Here is a 15,456-nt window from a genome sequence, read left to right as displayed (position 1 = left end):
TGGACAAGGTGAGCCTATGACAAGGTGTCTGAATTTTCGCCTGTATTGTAATATTAAACACTTTATTGTTGTACCCGCCTGCTGATTAAGGAGTCCTCAAGATCAGCTCCACACAGACGTGGAACTGATGATGTTAATGCAGAATATTTAAGAAACTGAGGCTGATCTAAAACATTTCCTTGGACCTAGGACCATTTCCCCTGACTTTTAGGTCCTTCGTCCTCCTAAAGTCCTTTGTATAAGTTAGGAACACCTGACAGAACAGAATTTCAGGAGGTCAGGTGGGTTTACTTGTGTCTTCTGGTTGTGAGCAGTAAACGTGGCTAAAAAGGTTGATGGAATGGTGTTTTAAAACACACACACACACAACTTCTGGTCCTCTTAAGGACAAAAGTATGGGTAATCCTACATGGGGCCAGTGGCGCAATGGATAACGCGTCTGACTACGGATCAGAAGATTGTAGGTTCGACTCCTATCTGGCTCGAAAGGGTCATAGGTCCCTGTTTTATGGTATTCCTGTGGAATTCTTATTTACCTCAGACTTGTTGTAGGTTCAATATTCTCGAGCAGGACTCATCCAGCAGTCGTTCCATGGTAGGGCTGCAGTAATAGGACCACGGCTAGTTAAAAGTTTCCCATTTGCTGCTGGATTCTATGTGAAGGCCGTCATGTGGTGTGCTGCTTTTGTATTTCAACATGGGTCTCTGAGTCTCTAAACTAGGAAAAAATCTTGTTGAGAAAAGTGTGTGTGAGAGGGTCTGTGGGTGCAGGCAGGTGTGTGCACTTGAGTGCTGACCCATTTACATGTGTGAGAGGGACAAGCAAATTGCCTGTGGGATGTAGGCCTACAACTGGAACCAAGCAGCCAGGCAGAACCACAGGTAAGGAGAGAGGAAGGCAGTTCATTATTAGAGCAGGATCATGAGCATCTTGCCCTGCTCCCTTCTGCCCCGATCGGCCACGACCTCTCTATTAGGGTGGAGGGTGAACATTTCTTGGACCTCAGAAACTGAGGGATGCAGCGCCAATATGTCCTCCAAGGGCCTAGAGGACCTGGTGCCCAATCATGCCTGGTGTTTTTCAGCTTACCCGACCAATCTGGTTGCAAGGCGGATTTTAACAGTACTGCTGAAAAGGGACTCCCAGACAGCCCTGAGGCCATCATTTGCATAGGCCCTCCCCTTCTCTTTCTCTTGCTTCCCACAAAGCAACGCATCGCTGGCAGCAGTATAGATTTGGGGGTTGTGAAGAATAATGACAGGGAGGCTGAAGAAGGGAAAGAAAAGTCCCAGAAGTCCTGCAGGCTTCCTTGCTAAATGCAGCTGGCCATAGAGTGCACCTTCATTACTGCGAGGTAAATACATTAAAAATGTTGAGGAGAGACAAATTGAAAAATAGATATTAGGAGGAAAGCACTGGAACCTGCTTTATTATTTCAATTAGTCTTGAAAACATAGAACATTTCTCTTCTGAAAGCTGGTAAAAATATGGAACGCTTCACGAATTTGCGTGTCATCCTTGCGCAGGGGCCATGCTAATCTTCTCTGTATCGTTCCAATTTTAGTATATGTGCCGCCGAAGCGAGCACACTTCATTGATGAACCTACAATGTTTATAAACTCTCTAAATCTACGGTCTCTAGACATAGGGTGGCCTGGCAGAGATGCTCGTATGGCCAGTAAGCATTCAAATCTGAGCCAATGGGCAAAAATGCATGAAGAGTAACAATCCATTATTCTTCACTGCATTTGTGGTCCAAGACTTCACCAATTGGAAGTATGTAGATTATGCCAGGGTTGCAAAGGCTCATGGTTCAGGCTACTGACAAGGAACATTGTGACATCATGCTGCCTGTGGAACAGTGATATTAAAGGTGAGACAGCTGCACAGTAGGTTAGGTGAAGGGCTCTGAGAGGTGAAAGGCAGCATGCTTGGGTCCCTGGACAAGGTGAGCCTATGACAAGGTGTCTGAATTTTCGCCTGTATTGTAATATTAAACACTTTATTGTTGTACCCGCCTGCTGATTAAGGAGTCCTCAAGATCAGCTCCACACAGACGTGGAACTGATGATGTTAATGCAGAATATTTAAGAAACTGAGGCTGATCTAAAACATTTCCTTGGACCTAGGACCATTTCCCCTGACTTTTAGGTCCTTCGTCCTCCTAAAGTCCTTTGTATAAGTTAGGAACACCTGACAGAACAGAATTTCAGGAGGTCAGGTGGGTTTACTTGTGTCTTCTGGTTGTGAGCAGTAAACGTGGCTAAAAAGGTTGATGGAATGGTGTTTTAAAACACACACACACACAACTTCTGGTCCTCTTAAGGACAAAAGTATGGGTAATCCTACATGGGGCCAGTGGCGCAATGGATAACGCGTCTGACTACGGATCAGAAGATTGTAGGTTTGACTCCTATCTGGCTCGAAAGGGTCATAGGTCCCTGTTTTATGGTATTCCTGTGGAATTCTTATTTACCTCAGACTTGTTGTAGGTTCAATATTCTCGAGCAGGACTCATCCAGCAGTCGTTCCATGGTAGGGCTGCAGTAATAGGACCACGGCTAGTTAAAAGTTTCCCATTTGCTGCTGGATTCTATGTGAAGGCCGTCATGTGGTGTGCTGCTTTTGTATTTCAACATGGGTCTCTGAGTCTCTAAACTAGGAAAAAATCTTGTTGAGAAAAGTGTGTGTGAGAGGGTCTGTGGGTGCAGGCAGGTGTGTGCACTTGAGTGCTGACCCATTTACATGTGTGAGAGGGACAAGCAAATTGCCTGTGGGATGTAGGCCTACAACTGGAACCAAGCAGCCAGGCAGAACCACAGGTAAGGAGAGAGGAAGGCAGTTCATTATTAGAGCAGGATCATGAGCATCTTGCCCTGCTCCCTTCTGCCCCGATCGGCCACGATCGGCCAAGACCTCTCTATTAGGGTGGAGGGTGAACATTTCTTGGACCTCAGAAACTGAGGGATGCAGCGCCGATATGTCCTCCAAGGGCCTAGAGGACCTGGTGCCCAATCATGCCTGGTGTTTTTCAGCTTACCCGACCAATCTGGTTGCAAGGCGGATTTTAACAGTACTGCTGAAAAGGGACTCCCAGACAGCCCTGAGGCCATCATTTGCATAGGCCCTCCCCTTCTCTTTCTCTTGCTTCCCACAAAGCAACGCATCGCTGGCAGCAGTATAGATTTGGGGGTTGTGAAGAATAATGACAGGGAGGCTGAAGAAGGGAAAGAAAAGTCCCAGAAGTCCTGCAGGCTTCCTTGCTAAATGCAGCTGGCCATAGAGTGCACCTTCATTACTGCGAGGTAAATACATTAAAAATGTTGAGGAGAGACAAATTGAAAAATAGATATTAGGAGGAAAGCACTGGAACCTGCTTTATTATTTCAATTAGTCTTGAAAACATAGAACATTTCTCTCCTGAAAGCTGGTAAAAATATGGAACGCTTCACGAATTTGCGTGTCATCCTTGCGCAGGGGCCATGCTAATCTTCTCTGTATCGTTCCAATTTTAGTATATGTGCCGCCGAAGCGAGCACACTTCATTGATGAACCTACAATGTTTATAAACTCTCTAAATCTACGGTCTCTAGACATAGGGTGGCCTGGCAGAGATGCTCGTATGGCCAGTAAGCATTCAAATCTGAGCCAATGGGCAAAAATGCATGAAGAGTAACAATCCATTATTCTTCACTGCATTTGTGGTCCAAGACTTCACCAATTGGAAGTATGTAGATTATGCCAGGGTTGCAAAGGCTCATGGTTCAGGCTACTGACAAGGAACATTGTGACATCATGCTGCCTGTGGAACAGTGATATTAAAGGTGAGACAGCTGCACAGTAGGTTAGGTGAAGGGCTCTGAGAGGTGAAAGGCAGCATGCTTGGGTCCCTGGACAAGGTGAGCCTATGACAAGGTGTCTGAATTTTCGCCTGTATTGTAATATTAAACACTTTATTGTTGTACCCGCCTGCTGATTAAGGAGTCCTCAAGATCAGCTCCACACAGACGTGGAACTGATGATGTTAATGCAGAATATTTAAGAAACTGAGGCTGATCTAAAACATTTCCTTGGACCTAGGACCATTTCCCCTGACTTTTAGGTCCTTCGTCCTCCTAAAGTCCTTTGTATAAGTTAGGAACACCTGACAGAACAGAATTTCAGGAGGTCAGGTGGGTTTACTTGTGTCTTCTGGTTGTGAGCAGTAAACGTGGCTAAAAAGGTTGATGGAATGGTGTTTTAAAACACACACACACACAACTTCTGGTCCTCTTAAGGACAAAAGTATGGGTAATCCTACATGGGGCCAGTGGCGCAATGGATAACGCGTCTGACTACGGATCAGAAGATTGTAGGTTCGACTCCTATCTGGCTCGAAAGGGTCATAGGTCCCTGTTTTATGGTATTCCTGTGGAATTCTTATTTACCTCAGACTTGTTGTAGGTTCAATATTCTCGAGCAGGACTCATCCAGCAGTCGTTCCATGGTAGGGCTGCAGTAATAGGACCACGGCTAGTTAAAAGTTTCCCATTTGCTGCTGGATTCTATGTGAAGGCCGTCATGTGGTGTGCTGCTTTTGTATTTCAACATGGGTCTCTGAGTCTCTAAACTAGGAAAAAATCTTGTTGAGAAAAGTGTGTGTGAGAGGGTCTGTGGGTGCAGGCAGGTGTGTGCACTTGAGTGCTGACCCATTTACATGTGTGAGAGGGACAAGCAAATTGCCTGTGGGATGTAGGCCTACAACTGGAACCAAGCAGCCAGGCAGAACCACAGGTAAGGAGAGAGGAAGGCAGTTCATTATTAGAGCAGGATCATGAGCATCTTGCCCTGCTCCCTTCTGCCCCGATCGGCCACGATCGGCCAAGACCTCTCTATTAGGGTGGAGGGTGAACATTTCTTGGACCTCAGAAACTGAGGGATGCAGCGCCGATATGTCCTCCAAGGGCCTAGAGGACCTGGTGCCCAATCATGCCTGGTGTTTTTCAGCTTACCCGACCAATCTGGTTGCAAGGCGGATTTTAACAGTACTGCTGAAAAGGGACTCCCAGACAGCCCTGAGGCCATCATTTGCATAGGCCCTCCCCTTCTCTTTCTCTTGCTTCCCACAAAGCAACGCATCGCTGGCAGCAGTATAGATTTGGGGGTTGTGAAGAATAATGACAGGGAGGCTGAAGAAGGGAAAGAAAAGTCCCAGAAGTCCTGCAGGCTTCCTTGCTAAATGCAGCTGGCCATAGAGTGCACCTTCATTACTGCGAGGTAAATACATTAAAAATGTTGAGGAGAGACAAATTGAAAAATAGATATTAGGAGGAAAGCACTGGAACCTGCTTTATTATTTCAATTAGTCTTGAAAACATAGAACATTTCTCTCCTGAAAGCTGGTAAAAATATGGAACGCTTCACGAATTTGCGTGTCATCCTTGCGCAGGGGCCATGCTAATCTTCTCTGTATCGTTCCAATTTTAGTATATGTGCCGCCGAAGCGAGCACACTTCATTGATGAACCTACAATGTTTATAAACTCTCTAAATCTACGGTCTCTAGACATAGGGTGGCCTGGCAGAGATGCTCGTATGGCCAGTAAGCATTCAAATCTGAGCCAATGGGCAAAAATGCATGAAGAGTAACAATCCATTATTCTTCACTGCATTTGTGGTCCAAGACTTCACCAATTGGAAGTATGTAGATTATGCCAGGGTTGCAAAGGCTCATGGTTCAGGCTACTGACAAGGAACATTGTGACATCATGCTGCCTGTGGAACAGTGATATTAAAGGTGAGACAGCTGCACAGTAGGTTAGGTGAAGGGCTCTGAGAGGTGAAAGGCAGCATGCATGGGTCCCTGGACAAGGTGAGCCTATGACAAGGTGTCTGAATTTTCGCCTGTATTGTAATATTAAACACTTTATTGTTGTACCCGCCTGCTGATTAAGGAGTCCTCAAGATCAGCTCCACACAGACGTGGAACTGATGATGTTAATGCAGAATATTTAAGAAACTGAGGCTGATCTAAAACATTTCCTTGGACCTAGGACCATTTCCCCTGACTTTTAGGTCCTTCGTCCTCCTAAAGTCCTTTGTATAAGTTAGGAACACCTGACAGAACAGAATTTCAGGAGGTCAGGTGGGTTTACTTGTGTCTTCTGGTTGTGAGCAGTAAACGTGGCTAAAAAGGTTGATGGAATGGTGTTTTAAAACACACACACACACACACAACTTCTGGTCCTCTTAAGGACAAAAGTATGGGTAATCCTACATGGGGCCAGTGGCGCAATGGATAACGCGTCTGACTACGGATCAGAAGATTGTAGGTTCGACTCCTATCTGGCTCGAAAGGGTCATAGGTCCCTGTTTTATGGTATTCCTGTGGAATTCTTATTTACCTCAGACTTGTTGTAGGTTCAATATTCTCGAGCAGGACTCATCCAGCAGTCGTTCCATGGTAGGGCTGCAGTAATAGGACCACGGCTAGTTAAAAGTTTCCCATTTGCTGCTGGATTCTATGTGAAGGCCGTCATGTGGTGTGCTGCTTTTGTATTTCAACATGGGTCTCTGAGTCTCTAAACTAGGAAAAAATCTTGTTGAGAAAAGTGTGTGTGAGAGGGTCTGTGGGTGCAGGCAGGTGTGTGCACTTGAGTGCTGACCCATTTACATGTGTGAGAGGGACAAGCAAATTGCCTGTGGGATGTAGGCCTACAACTGGAACCAAGCAGCCAGGCAGAACCACAGGTAAGGAGAGAGGAAGGCAGTTCATTATTAGAGCAGGATCATGAGCATCTTGCCCTGCTCCCTTCTGCCCCGATCGGCCACGATCGGCCAAGACCTCTCTATTAGGGTGGAGGGTGAACATTTCTTGGACCTCAGAAACTGAGGGATGCAGCGCCGATATGTCCTCCAAGGGCCTAGAGGACCTGGTGCCCAATCATGCCTGGTGTTTTTCAGCTTACCCGACCAATCTGGTTGCAAGGCGGATTTTAACAGTACTGCTGAAAAGGGACTCCCAGACAGCCCTGAGGCCATCATTTGCATAGGCCCTCCCCTTCTCTTTCTCTTGCTTCCCACAAAGCAACGCATCGCTGGCAGCAGTATAGATTTGGGGGTTGTGAAGAATAATGACAGGGAGGCTGAAGAAGGGAAAGAAAAGTCCCAGAAGTCCTGCAGGCTTCCTTGCTAAATGCAGCTGGCCATAGAGTGCACCTTCATTACTGCGAGGTAAATACATTAAAAATGTTGAGGAGAGACAAATTGAAAAATAGATATTAGGAGGAAAGCACTGGAACCTGCTTTATTATTTCAATTAGTCTTGAAAACATAGAACATTTCTCTCCTGAAAGCTGGTAAAAATATGGAACGCTTCACGAATTTGCGTGTCATCCTTGCGCAGGGGCCATGCTAATCTTCTCTGTATCGTTCCAATTTTAGTATATGTGCCGCCGAAGCGAGCACACTTCATTGATGAACCTACAATGTTTATAAACTCTCTAAATCTACGGTCTCTAGACATAGGGTGGCCTGGCAGAGATGCTCGTATGGCCAGTAAGCATTCAAATCTGAGCCAATGGGCAAAAATGCATGAAGAGTAACAATCCATTATTCTTCACTGCATTTGTGGTCCAAGACTTCACCAATTGGAAGTATGTAGATTATGCCAGGGTTGCAAAGGCTCATGGTTCAGGCTACTGACAAGGAACATTGTGACATCATGCTGCCTGTGGAACAGTGATATTAAAGGTGAGACAGCTGCACAGTAGGTTAGGTGAAGGGCTCTGAGAGGTGAAAGGCAGCATGCATGGGTCCCTGGACAAGGTGAGCCTATGACAAGGTGTCTGAATTTTCGCCTGTATTGTAATATTAAACACTTTATTGTTGTACCCGCCTGCTGATTAAGGAGTCCTCAAGATCAGCTCCACACAGACGTGGAACTGATGATGTTAATGCAGAATATTTAAGAAACTGAGGCTGATCTAAAACATTTCCTTGGACCTAGGACCATTTCCCCTGACTTTTAGGTCCTTCGTCCTCCTAAAGTCCTTTGTATAAGTTAGGAACACCTGACAGAACAGAATTTCAGGAGGTCAGGTGGGTTTACTTGTGTCTTCTGGTTGTGAGCAGTAAACGTGGCTAAAAAGGTTGATGGAATGGTGTTTTAAAACACACACACACACACACAACTTCTGGTCCTCTTAAGGACAAAAGTATGGGTAATCCTACATGGGGCCAGTGGCGCAATGGATAACGCGTCTGACTACGGATCAGAAGATTGTAGGTTCGACTCCTATCTGGCTCGAAAGGGTCATAGGTCCCTGTTTTATGGTATTCCTGTGGAATTCTTATTTACCTCAGACTTGTTGTAGGTTCAATATTCTCGAGCAGGACTCATCCAGCAGTCGTTCCATGGTAGGGCTGCAGTAATAGGACCACGGCTAGTTAAAAGTTTCCCATTTGCTGCTGGATTCTATGTGAAGGCCGTCATGTGGTGTGCTGCTTTTGTATTTCAACATGGGTCTCTGAGTCTCTAAACTAGGAAAAAATCTTGTTGAGAAAAGTGTGTGTGAGAGGGTCTGTGGGTGCAGGCAGGTGTGTGCACTTGAGTGCTGACCCATTTACATGTGTGAGAGGGACAAGCAAATTGCCTGTGGGATGTAGGCCTACAACTGGAACCAAGCAGCCAGGCAGAACCACAGGTAAGGAGAGAGGAAGGCAGTTCATTATTAGAGCAGGATCATGAGCATCTTGCCCTGCTCCCTTCTGCCCCGATCGGCCACGACCTCTCTATTAGGGTGGAGGGTGAACATTTCTTGGACCTCAGAAACTGAGGGATGCAGCGCCGATATGTCCTCCAAGGGCCTAGAGGACCTGGTGCCCAATCATGCCTGGTGTTTTTCAGCTTACCCGACCAATCTGGTTGCAAGGCGGATTTTAACAGTACTGCTGAAAAGGGACTCCCAGACAGCCCTGAGGCCATCATTTGCATAGGCCCTCCCCTTCTCTTTCTCTTGCTTCCCACAAAGCAACGCATCGCTGGCAGCAGTATAGATTTGGGGGTTGTGAAGAATAATGACAGGGAGGCTGAAGAAGGGAAAGAAAAGTCCCAGAAGTCCTGCAGGCTTCCTTGCTAAATGCAGCTGGCCATAGAGTGCACCTTCATTACTGCGAGGTAAATACATTAAAAATGTTGAGGAGAGACAAATTGAAAAATAGATATTAGGAGGAAAGCACTGGAACCTGCTTTATTATTTCAATTAGTCTTGAAAACATAGAACATTTCTCTCCTGAAAGCTGGTAAAAATATGGAACGCTTCACGAATTTGCGTGTCATCCTTGCGCAGGGGCCATGCTAATCTTCTCTGTATCGTTACAATTTTAGTATATGTGCCGCCGAAGCGAGCACACTTCATTGATGAACCTACAATGTTTATAAACTCTCTAAATCTACGGTCTCTAGACATAGGGTGGCCTGGCAGAGATGCTCGTATGGCCAGTAAGCATTCAAATCTGAGCCAATGGGCAAAAATGCATGAAGAGTAACAATCCATTATTCTTCACTGCATTTGTGGTCCAAGACTTCACCAATTGGAAGTATGTAGATTATGCCAGGGTTGCAAAGGCTCATGGTTCAGGCTACTGACAAGGAACATTGTGACATCATGCTGCCTGTGGAACAGTGATATTAAAGGTGAGACAGCTGCACAGTAGGTTAGGTGAAGGGCTCTGAGAGGTGAAAGGCAGCATGCTTGGGTCCCTGGACAAGGTGAGCCTATGACAAGGTGTCTGAATTTTCGCCTGTATTGTAATATTAAACACTTTATTGTTGTACCCGCCTGCTGATTAAGGAGTCCTCAAGATCAGCTCCACACAGACGTGGAACTGATGATGTTAATGCAGAATATTTAAGAAACTGAGGCTGATCTAAAACATTTCCTTGGACCTAGGACCATTTCCCCTGACTTTTAGGTCCTTCGTCCTCCTAAAGTCCTTTGTATAAGTTAGGAACACCTGACAGAACAGAATTTCAGGAGGTCAGGTGGGTTTACTTGTGTCTTCTGGTTGTGAGCAGTAAACGTGGCTAAAAAGGTTGATGGAATGGTGTTTTAAAACACACACACACACACACACAACTTCTGGTCCTCTTAAGGACAAAAGTATGGGGAATCCTACATGGGGCCAGTGGCGCAATGGATAACGCGTCTGACTACGGATCAGAAGATTGTAGGTTCGACTCCTATCTGGCTCGAAAGGGTCATAGGTCCCTGTTTTATGGTATTCCTGTGGAATTCTTATTTACCTCAGACTTGTTGTAGGTTCAATATTCTCGAGCAGGACTCATCCAGCAGTCGTTCCATGGTAGGGCTGCAGTAATAGGACCACGGCTAGTTAAAAGTTTCCCATTTGCTGCTGGATTCTATGTGAAGGCCGTCATGTGGTGTGCTGCTTTTGTATTTCAACATGGGTCTCTGAGTCTCTAAACTAGGAAAAAATCTTGTTGAGAAAAGTGTGTGTGAGAGGGTCTGTGGGTGCAGGCAGGTGTGTGCACTTGAGTGCTGACCCATTTACATGTGTGAGAGGGACAAGCAAATTGCCTGTGGGATGTAGGCCTACAACTGGAACCAAGCAGCCAGGCAGAACCACAGGTAAGGAGAGAGGAAGGCAGTTCATTATTAGAGCAGGATCATGAGCATCTTGCCCTGCTCCCTTCTGCCCCGATCGGCCAAGACCTCTCTATTAGGGTGGAGGGTGAACATTTCTTGGACCTCAGAAACTGAGGGATGCAGCGCCGATATGTCCTCCAAGGGCCTAGAGGACCTGGTGCCCAATCATGCCTGGTGTTTTTCAGCTTACCCGACCAATCTGGTTGCAAGGCGGATTTTAACAGTACTGCTGAAAAGGGACTCCCAGACAGCCCTGAGGCCATCATTTGCATAGGCCCTCCCCTTCTCTTTCTCTTGCTTCCCACAAAGCAACGCATCGCTGGCAGCAGTATAGATTTGGGGGTTGTGAAGAATAATGACAGGGAGGCTGAAGAAGGGAAAGAAAAGTCCCAGAAGTCCTGCAGGCTTCCTTGCTAAATGCAGCTGGCCATAGAGTGCACCTTCATTACTGCGAGGTAAATACATTAAAAATGTTGAGGAGAGACAAATTGAAAAATAGATATTAGGAGGAAAGCACTGGAACCTGCTTTATTATTTCAATTAGTCTTGAAAACATAGAACATTTCTCTCCTGAAAGCTGGTAAAAATATGGAACGCTTCACGAATTTGCGTGTCATCCTTGCGCAGGGGCCATGCTAATCTTCTCTGTATCGTTCCAATTTTAGTATATGTGCCGCCGAAGCGAGCACACTTCATTGATGAACCTACAATGTTTATAAACTCTCTAAATCTACGGTCTCTAGACATAGGGTGGCCTGGCAGAGATGCTCGTATGGCCAGTAAGCATTCAAATCTGAGCCAATGGGCAAAAATGCATGAAGAGTAACAATCCATTATTCTTCACTGCATTTGTGGTCCAAGACTTCACCAATTGGAAGTATGTAGATTATGCCAGGGTTGCAAAGGCTCATGGTTCAGGCTACTGACAAGGAACATTGTGACATCATGCTGCCTGTGGAACAGTGATATTAAAGGTGAGACAGCTGCACAGTAGGTTAGGTGAAGGGCTCTGAGAGGTGAAAGGCAGCATGCATGGGTCCCTGGACAAGGTGAGCCTATGACAAGGTGTCTGAATTTTCGCCTGTATTGTAATATTAAACACTTTATTGTTGTACCCGCCTGCTGATTAAGGAGTCCTCAAGATCAGCTCCACACAGACGTGGAACTGATGATGTTAATGCAGAATATTTAAGAAACTGAGGCTGATCTAAAACATTTCCTTGGACCTAGGACCATTTCCCCTGACTTTTAGGTCCTTCGTCCTCCTAAAGTCCTTTGTATAAGTTAGGAACACCTGACAGAACAGAATTTCAGGAGGTCAGGTGGGTTTACTTGTGTCTTCTGGTTGTGAGCAGTAAACGTGGCTAAAAAGGTTGATGGAATGGTGTTTTAAAACACACACACACACACACACAACTTCTGGTCCTCTTAAGGACAAAAGTATGGGTAATCCTACATGGGGCCAGTGGCGCAATGGATAATGCGTCTGACTACGGATCAGAAGATTGTAGGTTCGACTCCTATCTGGCTCGAAAGGGTCATAGGTCCCTGTTTTATGGTATTCCTGTGGAATTCTTATTTACCTCAGACTTGTTGTAGGTTCAATATTCTCGAGCAGGACTCATCCAGCAGTCGTTCCATGGTAGGGCTGCAGTAATAGGACCACGGCTAGTTAAAAGTTTCCCATTTGCTGCTGGATTCTATGTGAAGGCCGTCATGTGGTGTGCTGCTTTTGTATTTCAACATGGGTCTCTGAGTCTCTAAACTAGGAAAAAATCTTGTTGAGAAAAGTGTGTGTGAGAGGGTCTGTGGGTGCAGGCAGGTGTGTGCACTTGAGTGCTGACCCATTTACATGTGTGAGAGGGACAAGCAAATTGCCTGTGGGATGTAGGCCTACAACTGGAACCAAGCAGCCAGGCAGAACCACAGGTAAGGAGAGAGGAAGGCAGTTCATTATTAGAGCAGGATCATGAGCATCTTGCCCTGCTCCCTTCTGCCCCGATCGGCCACGATCGGCCAAGACCTCTCTATTAGGGTGGAGGGTGAACATTTCTTGGACCTCAGAAACTGAGGGATGCAGCGCCGATATGTCCTCCAAGGGCCTAGAGGACCTGGTGCCCAATCATGCCTGGTGTTTTTCAGCTTACCCGACCAATCTGGTTGCAAGGCGGATTTTAACAGTACTGCTGAAAAGGGACTCCCAGACAGCCCTGAGGCCATCATTTGCATAGGCCCTCCCCTTCTCTTTCTCTTGCTTCCCACAAAGCAACGCATCGCTGGCAGCAGTATAGATTTGGGGGTTGTGAAGAATAATGACAGGGAGGCTGAAGAAGGGAAAGAAAAGTCCCAGAAGTCCTGCAGGCTTCCTTGCTAAATGCAGCTGGCCATAGAGTGCACCTTCATTACTGCGAGGTAAATACATTAAAAATGTTGAGGAGAGACAAATTGAAAAATAGATATTAGGAGGAAAGCACTGGAACCTGCTTTATTATTTCAATTAGTCTTGAAAACATAGAACATTTCTCTCCTGAAAGCTGGTAAAAATATGGAACGCTTCACGAATTTGCGTGTCATCCTTGCGCAGGGGCCATGCTAATCTTCTCTGTATCGTTCCAATTTTAGTATATGTGCCGCCGAAGCGAGCACACTTCATTGATGAACCTACAATGTTTATAAACTCTCTAAATCTACGGTCTCTAGACATAGGGTGGCCTGGCAGAGATGCTCGTATGGCCAGTAAGCATTCAAATCTGAGCCAATGGGCAAAAATGCATGAAGAGTAACAATCCATTATTCTTCACTGCATTTGTGGTCCAAGACTTCACCAATTGGAAGTATGTAGATTATGCCAGGGTTGCAAAGGCTCATGGTTCAGGCTACTGACAAGGAACATTGTGACATCATGCTGCCTGTGGAACAGTGATATTAAAGGTGAGACAGCTGCACAGTAGGTTAGGTGAAGGGCTCTGAGAGGTGAAAGGCAGCATGCATGGGTCCCTGGACAAGGTGAGCCTATGACAAGGTGTCTGAATTTTCGCCTGTATTGTAATATTAAACACTTTATTGTTGTACCCGCCTGCTGATTAAGGAGTCCTCAAGATCAGCTCCACACAGACGTGGAACTGATGATGTTAATGCAGAATATTTAAGAAACTGAGGCTGATCTAAAACATTTCCTTGGACCTAGGACCATTTCCCCTGACTTTTAGGTCCTTCGTCCTCCTAAAGTCCTTTGTATAAGTTAGGAACACCTGACAGAACAGAATTTCAGGAGGTCAGGTGGGTTTACTTGTGTCTTCTGGTTGTGAGCAGTAAACGTGGCTAAAAAGGTTGATGGAATGGTGTTTTAAAACACACACACACACACACAACTTCTGGTCCTCTTAAGGACAAAAGTATGGGTAATCCTACATGGGGCCAGTGGCGCAATGGATAACGCGTCTGACTACGGATCAGAAGATTGTAGGTTCGACTCCTATCTGGCTCGAAAGGGTCATAGGTCCCTGTTTTATGGTATTCCTGTGGAATTCTTATTTACCTCAGACTTGTTGTAGGTTCAATATTCTCGAGCAGGACTCATCCAGCAGTCGTTCCATGGTAGGGCTGCAGTAATAGGACCACGGCTAGTTAAAAGTTTCCCATTTGCTGCTGGATTCTATGTGAAGGCCGTCATGTGGTGTGCTGCTTTTGTATTTCAACATGGGTCTCTGAGTCTCTAAACTAGGAAAAAATCTTGTTGAGAAAAGTGTGTGTGAGAGGGTCTGTGGGTGCAGGCAGGTGTGTGCACTTGAGTGCTGACCCATTTACATCTGTGAGAGGGACAAGCAAATTGCCTGTGGGATGTAGGCCTACAACTGGAACCAAGCAGCCAGGCAGAACCACAGGTAAGGAGAGAGGAAGGCAGTTCATTATTAGAGCAGGATCATGAGCATCTTGCCCTGCTCCCTTCTGCCCCGATCGGCCACGACCTCTCTATTAGGGTGGAGGGTGAACATTTCTTGGACCTCAGAAACTGAGGGATGCAGCGCCGATATGTCCTCCAAGGGCCTAGAGGACCTGGTGCCCAATCATGCCTGGTGTTTTTCAGCTTACCCGACCAATCTGGTTGCAAGGCGGATTTTAACAGTACTGCTGAAAAGGGACTCCCAGACAGCCCTGAGGCCATCATTTGCATAGGCCCTCCCCTTCTCTTTCTCTTGCTTCCCACAAAGCAACGCATCGCTGGCAGCAGTATAGATTTGGGGGTTGTGAAGAATAATGACAGGGAGGCTGAAGAAGGGAAAGAAAAGTCCCAGAAGTCCTGCAGGCTTCCTTGCTAAATGCAGCTGGCCATAGAGTGCACCTTCATTACTGCGAGGTAAATACATTAAAAATGTTGAGGAGAGACAAATTGAAAAATAGATATTAGGAGGAAAGCACTGGAACCTGCTTTATTATTTCAATTAGTCTTGAAAACATAGAACATTTCTCTCCTGAAAGCTGGTAAAAATATGGAACGCTTCACGAATTTGCGTGTCATCCTTGCGCAGGGGCCATGCTAATCTTCTCTGTATCGTTACAATTTTAGTATATGTGCCGCCGAAGCGAGCACACTTCATTGATGAACCTACAATGTTTATAAACTCTCTAAATCTACGGTCTCTAGACATAGGGTGGCCTGGCAGAGATGCTCGTATGGCCAGTAAGCATTCAAATCTGAGCCAATGGGCAAAAATGCATGAAGAGTAACAATCCATTATTCTTCACTGCATTTGTGGTCCAAGACTTCACCAATTGGAAGTATGTAGATTATGCCAGGGTTGCAAAG

The 15,456-nt window shown here is 45.9% G+C and overlaps 14 non-coding genes across 14 annotated transcripts; 6 read left to right on the top strand and 8 right to left on the bottom strand.

The window, feature by feature from the left end:
- The first annotated feature begins 412 nt into the window (after positions 1 to 412).
- Positions 413 to 485, top strand: TRNAR-ACG (transfer RNA arginine (anticodon ACG)). Its single transcript has one exon. It is a non-coding gene; the product is annotated as a tRNA-Arg (tRNA).
- Positions 486 to 1,482: 997 nt separating this feature from the next.
- Positions 1,483 to 1,589, bottom strand: LOC146818574 (U6 spliceosomal RNA). Its single transcript, XR_014963616.1, has one exon. It is a non-coding gene; the product is annotated as a U6 spliceosomal RNA (small nuclear RNA).
- A 1,844-nt stretch (positions 1,590 to 3,433) lies between these two features.
- On the bottom strand, positions 3,434 to 3,540 carry LOC146818573 (U6 spliceosomal RNA). The gene has a single exon (XR_014963615.1). It is a non-coding gene; the product is annotated as a U6 spliceosomal RNA (small nuclear RNA).
- A 764-nt stretch (positions 3,541 to 4,304) lies between these two features.
- On the top strand, positions 4,305 to 4,377 carry TRNAR-ACG (transfer RNA arginine (anticodon ACG)). Its single transcript has one exon. It is a non-coding gene; the product is annotated as a tRNA-Arg (tRNA).
- Positions 4,378 to 5,384: 1,007 nt separating this feature from the next.
- On the bottom strand, positions 5,385 to 5,491 carry LOC146818571 (U6 spliceosomal RNA). The gene has a single exon (XR_014963614.1). It is a non-coding gene; the product is annotated as a U6 spliceosomal RNA (small nuclear RNA).
- Positions 5,492 to 6,259: 768 nt separating this feature from the next.
- On the top strand, positions 6,260 to 6,332 carry TRNAR-ACG (transfer RNA arginine (anticodon ACG)). The gene has a single exon. It is a non-coding gene; the product is annotated as a tRNA-Arg (tRNA).
- Positions 6,333 to 7,339: 1,007 nt separating this feature from the next.
- On the bottom strand, positions 7,340 to 7,446 carry LOC146818569 (U6 spliceosomal RNA). Its single transcript, XR_014963613.1, has one exon. It is a non-coding gene; the product is annotated as a U6 spliceosomal RNA (small nuclear RNA).
- Positions 7,447 to 8,214: 768 nt separating this feature from the next.
- On the top strand, positions 8,215 to 8,287 carry TRNAR-ACG (transfer RNA arginine (anticodon ACG)). Its single transcript has one exon. It is a non-coding gene; the product is annotated as a tRNA-Arg (tRNA).
- A 997-nt stretch (positions 8,288 to 9,284) lies between these two features.
- LOC146818567 (U6 spliceosomal RNA) lies at positions 9,285 to 9,391 on the bottom strand. Its single transcript, XR_014964438.1, has one exon. It is a non-coding gene; the product is annotated as a U6 spliceosomal RNA (small nuclear RNA).
- Positions 9,392 to 10,161: 770 nt separating this feature from the next.
- On the top strand, positions 10,162 to 10,234 carry TRNAR-ACG (transfer RNA arginine (anticodon ACG)). The gene has a single exon. It is a non-coding gene; the product is annotated as a tRNA-Arg (tRNA).
- A 997-nt stretch (positions 10,235 to 11,231) lies between these two features.
- LOC146818565 (U6 spliceosomal RNA) lies at positions 11,232 to 11,338 on the bottom strand. The gene has a single exon (XR_014963612.1). It is a non-coding gene; the product is annotated as a U6 spliceosomal RNA (small nuclear RNA).
- A 1,850-nt stretch (positions 11,339 to 13,188) lies between these two features.
- Positions 13,189 to 13,295, bottom strand: LOC146818564 (U6 spliceosomal RNA). The gene has a single exon (XR_014963611.1). It is a non-coding gene; the product is annotated as a U6 spliceosomal RNA (small nuclear RNA).
- A 768-nt stretch (positions 13,296 to 14,063) lies between these two features.
- On the top strand, positions 14,064 to 14,136 carry TRNAR-ACG (transfer RNA arginine (anticodon ACG)). The gene has a single exon. It is a non-coding gene; the product is annotated as a tRNA-Arg (tRNA).
- A 997-nt stretch (positions 14,137 to 15,133) lies between these two features.
- LOC146818562 (U6 spliceosomal RNA) lies at positions 15,134 to 15,240 on the bottom strand. Its single transcript, XR_014964437.1, has one exon. It is a non-coding gene; the product is annotated as a U6 spliceosomal RNA (small nuclear RNA).
- Between the last annotated feature and the right edge of the window lie 216 nt (positions 15,241 to 15,456).

This window comes from Triturus cristatus, chromosome 6 (assembly GCF_964204655.1).
Source record: "Triturus cristatus chromosome 6, aTriCri1.1, whole genome shotgun sequence".
Classification (NCBI taxonomy): Eukaryota; Metazoa; Chordata; class Amphibia; order Caudata; family Salamandridae; genus Triturus; species Triturus cristatus.
The sequence above is the reverse complement of the archived record's forward strand: the minus strand, read 5'-3'. Positions and strand labels throughout refer to the sequence as shown.